The sequence below is a fragment of the Arachis hypogaea genome, chromosome 19 (assembly GCF_003086295.3).
Source record: "Arachis hypogaea cultivar Tifrunner chromosome 19, arahy.Tifrunner.gnm2.J5K5, whole genome shotgun sequence".
In the NCBI taxonomy this organism is placed as follows: Eukaryota; Viridiplantae; Streptophyta; class Magnoliopsida; order Fabales; family Fabaceae; genus Arachis; species Arachis hypogaea.
In genome coordinates this window covers 74,183,465-74,191,906 of record NC_092054.1, presented here as the reverse complement: position 1 = coordinate 74,191,906, position 8,442 = coordinate 74,183,465, and the positions used below count along the sequence as shown (strand labels likewise).

Below are 8,442 nucleotides of genomic sequence, written 5' to 3'. Positions count from 1 at the left end.
CTGGAGTGTTTGCTTATAGAAGGATGCCATTTGGGCTATGTAATGCGCTTGCAACCTTCCAGAGATGCATGCTCTCTATTTTCTCTGATATGGTGGAAAAATTTCTGGAAGTCTTCATGGATGACTTCTCAGTATATAGAGACTCATTCAGCTCCTGTCTTGATCACCTGAAACTTGTTCTGAAAAGATGCCAAGAGACCAACCTAGTTTTAAACTGGGAAAAATGTCACTTCATGGTGACTGAGGGGATTGTCCTTGGGCATAAAATCTCAAACAAGGGAATAGAGGTAGATCAAGCAAAAATAGAGGTAATTGAAAAATTACCACCACCTGCCAATGTTAAGGCAATCAGAAGCTTTCTGGGGCATGCAGGATTCTATAGGAGGTTTATAAAGGATTTTTCAAAAATCGCAAAACCTCTAAGCAATCTGCTAGCTGCTGACACGTCATTTGTGTTTGACACAGAGTGCCTGCAGGCGTTTGAAATGCTAAAAGCTAAGCTGGTCACAGCACCAGTCATTTCTGCACCAGACTGGACGTTACCATTTGAGCTAATGTGTGATGCCAGTGATCACGCCATTGGTGCAATATTGGGACAGAGGCATGACAAGCTTCTGTGTGTCATTTATTATGCTAGTCGCGTTTTAAATGATGCCCAAAAAAATTACACAACCACAGAAAAAGAATTACTTGCAGTGGTTTACGCCATTGACAAGTTCAGATCATACTTAGTAGGATCAAAAGTGATTGTGTATACTGATCATGCTGCTCTTAAATATCTATTCACAAAGCAGGATTCAAAACCCAGGCTCATCAGATGGGTGTTGCTTCTGCAAGAGTTTGATATAGAAATAAGAGACAGAAAAGGGACAGAGAACCAAGTGGCTGATCATCTGTCCCGGATAGAGCCAGTAGAAGGGACGCCCCTCCCCTCTCTTGAGATCTCTGAGACTTTTCCGGATGAGCATTTATTTGCCATTCAGGAAACACCATGGTTTGCCGATATTGCAAACTATAAAGCTGCAAGGTTCATACCCAAGGAGTACAACAGGATACAAAAGAAGAAATTAATTACTGATGCAAAGTACTACTTGTGGGATGAACCCTATCCCTTTAAGAGATGTGCAGACGGAATAATCCGTAGGTGTGTGCCTAGAGAAGAAGCACAGAGGATCCTATGGCATTGCCATGGATCACAATATGGAGGCCATTTCGGAGGTGAGCGAACAGCCACCAAGGTCCTCCAATGTGGCTTCTATTGGCCCACACTCTATAAAGATTTCCGAGAGTTTGTACGTAACTGTGACAGTTGCCAAAGAGCTGGTAATCTGCCTCATGGTTACGCCATGCCTCAACAAGAAATCTTGGAAATTGAGTTGTTTGACGTATGGGGAATTGACTTCATGGGACCTTTCTCACCATCATACTCAAACACTTATATTCTGGTGGCAGTTGATTATGTATCAAAATGGGTTGAGGCCATTGCCACGCCCACCAATGATACTAAAACGGTGCTGAAGTTCCTCCAAAAATATATCTTTAGCAGGTTCGGTGTCCCTAGAGTACTAATCAGTGATGGGGGCACTCACTTCTGCAATAAACAGCTTTACTATGCCATGGTTCGGTATGGGATTCGCCACAAGGTGGCTACTCCATATCATCCACAAACTAATGGGCAAGTTGAAGTCTCTAACAGAGAATTAAAGAGAATCCTGGAACAGACAGTAAATACCCGTAGAAAGGATTGGGCACGGAGCTTGGATGATGCTCTGTGGGCTTACAGAACAGCATTCAAGACCCTTATAGGGACCTCTCCATACCAACTCGTGTATGGTAAGGCATGTCACCTGCCCGTGGAACTGGAACATAAGGCCTACTGGGCAACCAGATTCCTAAACTTTGATGCCAAATTAGCAGGAGAAAAACGATTGCTCCAGCTAAATGAGCTAGAGGAATTCAGATTCACAGCTTTCGAAAATGCCAAGCTTTATAAAGAGAAATAAAAAAAGTGGCATGACAGAAAGCTGTCATCTAGAATCTTTGAACCAGGACAGAAGGTTCTGTTGTTTAACTCTAGACTCAGGCTATTCCCCGGGAAACTGAAATCCCGGTGGAGGGGACCATACGTGATTACAAGCGTATCACCATATGGTTATGTGGAGCTTCAAGATATTGATTCTGATAAGAAGTTCATTGTCAATGGACAGAGAACCAAGCACTATCTTGAAGGCAACATTGAGCAAGAATGCTAAAGGCTGAAGCTAGATTAAAAGCTCAGCAAGGTCCAGCTAAAGACAATAAAGAAGCGCTTGCTGGGAGGCAACCCAGCCATGGGGCAACAATCCTCTAAGCATTTTGCCCTATTTTTATTTTTATTTGTTTATATAAAGTTCACTGACACTAAGGTGAGGAATCATTTGTATAAGCCCACAGAGTTACAGAAGGACTCAGCACACAAAACAGAGAAAAAGAGCTCACTGGCAAGAAAACGCCAGTAAGAGCCCATTTTGGGCGTTCAGCGCCCAAAAGGGGCATCCAGTGGGTGCTGAACGCCAGTAAGGATAGCAATCTGGCGTTCAACGCCAAGAAAGGGCAACAACTGGGCGTTGAACGCCCAAGAGTGCAGCATTTGGGCGTTGAACGCCCAAAACAGGCAGTGTTTGGGCGTTCAAACGCCAGGATGGTGGGGAGGAGGTAAAATCATTTTTCTTCATATTTTTTTTATTCTAATTTTAAAAATTCCATGTTTTCAATTCATGATTTCTTGCATAAACATGTTAAGAACCTTGATTTCTAAAATCCCTCTTTAAAAATATCAAATGTATCTTAATCCATAAGCACAAATCCTCTTTTGAAAATTCAATCCAACTCTTTTCAAACCTTTTCTAAAAACAAATCTATCTTTTTCACTCTAAAATCTTTTCAACTAATCAAAATCTTTTTTAAATCTCCACATTATCTTTTTTAAAATCTAGATCTATCTTTTTCAAAAATCTTTCTTATCTTTTCAATCTTAATTCACATCTTTCATATCATATCTTTTTAAAAATCATATCTTCTATCTTATCTTTTTAATTTTTTCGAAAATCCCACCCTCCCTCCTCTCATCCACCACTGGACACAAGCTCTCCTTCTACCCATCTCCTTTCTTTTCTTTTGCTTGAGGACAAGCAAACCTCTAAGTTTGGTGTGCTTATCCGTGATCACTAAGATCATGCCCCCTAAAGGAAAACAACCCACTCCAAGAGGCAAGAAAGAGAGTATTCCAAAACCACTTTGGAATCAAGGGAAGTTCTTAACCAAGGAACATTCAGACCATTACTACAAAATAATGGGTCTAAGATCAGTGATCCCGGAAGTTAAATTCGATCTGAAAGAAGATGAATATCCGGAGATCCAAGAGCAAAATCAAAACAGCATGCTCTGCAAACTGCTCAGGGAACAAGAGGAGCAAAGACGTGACTTAAAGGAACTGAAGCGCCAGAAATTCTCTCTTGAAGGACCAAGCACCTCACAGACTAGAGGAACATCCACTTCCCAAACCTCAAGGTTGTTGAGTTCTAATCTTAGCCTTAACTCTGTGATAACTGTTCTTATTTTAGTTTTACCTTAGGAGTCAGACAGTAATAATTAATATCTATTTTGATTATATCTCCAATTAAGCTATAGTTTATTTCTCTCATCATCAGCAAACATGAATAAAATAGTAGATCTTTTGAATAAGAGGCAATAAAATTTCGAGTTTTAATAAGAGAAATTCTCATTAGTTACATGTGGTGGCAATACTTTCTGTCTTCTGAATGAATGCTTAAACAGTGCATATGTCTTTTGAATTTGTTGTTTAAGACTGTTAAATATGTTGGCTCTTGAAAGAATGGAGAACATGAGACATGTTATTGATAATCTGAAAAATCATAAAAATGATTCTTGAAGCAAGAAAAAGCAGCAAAAAAAAAGCAAAAAAAGCCAATAGCCCTTAAAATCAAAAGGCAAGGGTAATAAAAAGGATCCCAAGGCTTTGAGCATCAGTGGATAGGAGGGCCTAAGGGAATAAAATCCTGGCCTAAGCGGCTAAATCAAGCTGTCCCTAACCATGTGCTTGTGGCATGAAGGTGTCAAGTGAAAACTTGAGACTGAGCAGTTAAAGTCAAGGCCCAAAGCAGAAAGAAGAGTGTGCTTAAGAACTCTGGACACCTCTAATTGGGGACTTTAGCAAAGCTGAGTCACAATCCAAAGGGTTCACCCAATTATGTGTCTGTGGCATTTATGTATCCGGTGGTAATACTAGAAAACAAAGTGCTTAAGGCCACGGCCAAGACTCATGAAATAGCTGTGTTCAAGAATCATCATACTGAAATAGGAGAATCAATAACACTATCTGAATTCTAAGTTCTTATAGATGCCAATCACTCTGAGCTTCAATGGATAAAGTGAGATGCCAAAACTGTTCGGAAGCAAAAAGCTACTAGTCCCGCTCATCTAATTAGAATCTGAGATTCACTCAAAAACTCTGAGATATTATTGCTTCTCAACCTATTAGTCTTCTATTTTATTTGTCTAGTTGCTTGAGGACAAGCAACAGTTTAAGTTTGGTGTTATGATGAGCGGATATTTTATACGCTTTTTGGGGTTAATTTCATATAGATTTTAGTATGTTTTAGTTAGTTTTTAGTTTATTTTCATTAGTTTTTAGGAAAAATTCATATTTCTGGACTTTAATATGAGTTGTGTCTTTTTCTATAATTTCAGGTATTTTTCTGGCTGAAATTGAGGGAGCTGAGCAAAAATCTGATTCAGGCTGAAAAAGGACTGCTGATGCTGTTGGATTCTGACCTCCCTGCACTCAAAGTGGATTTTCTGGAGCTGCAGAACTCGAAATGGCGTGATTTCAATTGCGTTGGAAAGTAGACATCCAGGGTTTTCCAGCAATATATAATAATCCATACTTTGCTCAAGGATAGACGACGTAAACTGGCGTTCAACGCCAGTTTTCTGCCCAATTCTGGCGTCCAGCGCCAGAAAAGGATTAAAAGTTGGAGTTCAACGCCAGAAATGGATCCAACCCTGGCGTTGAACGCCCAAAATGGCCTTATGCACGTGAATTGCTTAAATCTCATCCCCAGCACACACCAAGTGGGCCCCAGAAGTGGATCTCTATACCATCTGCTATAGTTTACTCATTTTCTGTAAACCTAGGCTACTAGTTTAGTATTTAAACAACTTTTAGAGACTTATTTTGTACCTCATGACATTTTAGATCTGAACTTTGTACTCTTTGACGGCATGAGTCTCTAAACTCCATTGTTGGGGGTGAGGAGCTCTGCTGTGTCTCGATGAATTAATGCAAGTATTTCTGTTTTCTATTCAACATGCGTGTTCTTATCTAAGATATTCATTCGCACTTCAACCTGAATATGATGAACGTGACAATCATCATCATTCCCTATGAATGCGTGCCTGACAACCACTTTCGTTCTACTTTAGATTGAATGAGTATCTCTTAGATCTCTTAACCAGAATCTTCGTGGTATAAGCTAGATTGATGGCGGCATTCATGAGAGTCCGGAAAGTCTAAACCTTGTCTGTGGTATTCCGAGTAGGACTCTGGGATTGAATGACTGTGACGTGCTTCAAACTCGTGAGTGCTGGGCGTAGTGACAGACACAAAAGGATAGTAAATCCTATTCCGGTACGATTGAGAACCTGCAGATGATTAGCCGTGCGGTGACAGCGCACCCGGACCATTTTCACTAGAAGGATGGATGGTAGCCATTGACAATGGTGATCCACCAACACACAGCTTGCCATAGGAGGACGTGCATGCATGAATCAGAAGACAGAGGAAAGCAGAGATTCAGAACACAAAGCATCTCCAAAACTCCAACATATTCTCCATTACTGCACAACAAGTAACCTTTAATCCATGCTCTCTTGTTTATTCGCAATTCAACTGATAAATATAATTGACTTCCTGACTAAGAATTACAAGATAACCATAGATTGCTTCAAACCAACAATCTCCGTGGGATTCAACCCTTACTCACGTAAGGTATTACTTGGATGACCCAGTGCACTTGCTGGTTAGTGGTACGCGTTGTGAAAAGTGTGATTCACAATTCGTGCACCAATGTTCATCTTGATCTTCAAAGTGTTCTTGGTGTTCATCTTGACATTCATAGTGTTCTTGCATGCATCATTTGTTTTGATCCAAAATCTTCATGCATTGTGTCTTTTTTTGTATTTTTCTCTTTCTTCATTAAAAATTCAAAAATAAAAAAAAATATCTTTCCCTTTTTCACTCATAAATTTTCGAAACTTTGAGTTGACTTTTTCAAAACTTTTTAAAATTTAGTTGTTTCTTATGAATCAAATCAAATTTTCAATTTAAAAATCCTATCTTTTTCAAATCTTTTTCAAAAATCAAATCTTTTTTATTTTTTTTCCAAAATTTTCGAAAATCTTAAATTTCGATTTTCAAAATCTTTTTCTTATTTCTATTTCATATTTTCAAAATTAATGCTAACAATTAATGTGATTGATTCAAAAATTTTAAGTTTGTTACTTGCCTAGTAAGAAAGGTTCAATCTTTAAATTTTAAAATACTATCTTTTTGTTTCTTGTTAGTCAAGTAATCAACTTTAATTTTCAAAATCAAATCTTTTTTTAAATTTCTTTTTTAAATCTTTTTCAAAATAAGTTTCAATCACATCTTTTGCAAAATCAATTTCAAAATCTTTTCTAACTTCTCTTCTAACTTCCTATCTTTTCAATATTTGATTTTCAAATCTTTTTCAATTAACCACTTAACTTTTTGTTTGATTCTTATCTCTTTCAAAACTACCTAACTAACTCTCTCTCTCTAATTTTCGAAAATCCCTTCCCTCTTTTTCAAAATTCAATTTTAATCAACTAATTGTTTTAAATTTCAATTTAAATTAAATTCATTTTTCATTCTAATTTTCGAATTTTAACTTTAATTTTTAAATAAAAACAAAAATATTTTATTTTATTTTGTTTAATTTTTGAATTCTCTGATCTCTCATCCCTTTCTGTTTATTTATTCATCTACTAACACCCCTCTTTCACTCAAGAATTTGAACCCATTCCTCTACCCTGTGTTTGGATTCTCACCTTTTTCTTTTTGCTACTCTTCTCTTTTTATACTTACATTAGGAATCTCTATACTGTGACATAGAGGATTCCATATTTTCTTTTCTATTTTCTTCTTTTTCATATGAGCAGGAATAAGGATAAGAACATTCTTGTTGAAGCCGATCCTGAACCTGAAAAGACTCTGAAGAGGAAGCTAAGGGAACCTAAAGCATAACTCTCTGGAGAAAATCTGACAGAAATTTTTGAAAAAGAAGGAGACATGGCCGAAAATAATAATAATGCAAGGAAGATGCTTGGTGACTTTATTGCACCAAATTCCAATTTACATGGAAGAAGCATCTCAATTCCTGCCATTGGAGCAAAAAATTTTGAGCTAAAGCCTCAATTAGTTTCTCTGATGCAACAGAATTACAAGTTTCATGGACTTCCATCAGAAGATCCTTTTCAGTTCTTAACTGAATTCTTGCAAATCTGTGATACTGTTAAGACCAATGGGGTTGACTCCGAGGTCTACAGGCTTATGCTTTTCCCATTTGCTGTAAGAAACAGAGCTAGAATATGGTTGGACTCTCAACCTAAAGACAGCCTGAACTCTTGGGATAAGCTGGTCACGGCTTTCTTAGCCAAGTTCTTTCCTCCTCAAAAGCTTAGTAAGCTTAGAGTGGATGTTCAAACCTTCAAACAGAAAGAAGGTGAATCCCTCTATGAAGCTTGGGAGAGATATAAGCAACTGACCAAAAAGTATCCTTCTGACATGCTTTCAGAATGGACCATCTTGGATATATTCTATGATTGTCTGTCTGAATTATCAAAGATGTCATTGGACCATTCTGCAGGTGGATCCATTCACTTAAAGAAAATGCCTGCAGAAGCTCAGGAACTCATTGACAAGGTTACAAATAACCAGTTCATGTACATTTCTGAAAGGAATCCTGTGAGTAATGGGATGCCTCAGAGGAAGGGAGTTCTTGAAATTGATACTCTGAATGCCATATTGGCTCAGAATAAAATATTGACTCAGCAAGTCAATATGATCTCTCAGATTCTGAATGGATTGAAGGAATCATCCAACAGTACTATGGAGGCATCTTCTGAAGAAGAAGCTTATGATCCTGAGAACCCTGCAATAGCAGAGGTGAATTACATGGGTGAACCCTATGGAAACACATATAATCCCTCATGGAGAAATCATCCAAATTTCTCATGAAAGGATCAACAAAAGCCTCAACAAGGCTTTAATAATGGTGGAAGAAACAGGTTTAGTAATAGCAAGCCTTTTCTATCATCCACTCAGCAACAGACAGAGAACTCTGAGCAGAATCCATCTAG

At 38.0% G+C, this 8,442-nt stretch overlaps 1 non-coding gene across 1 annotated transcript; it reads right to left on the bottom strand.

The window, feature by feature from the left end:
- Positions 1-7,765: 7,765 nt before the first annotated feature.
- LOC112781481 (small nucleolar RNA R71) lies at positions 7,766-7,873 on the bottom strand. Its single transcript, XR_003192257.1, has one exon. It is a non-coding gene; the product is annotated as a small nucleolar RNA R71 (small nucleolar RNA).
- Positions 7,874-8,442: the final 569 nt, after the last annotated feature.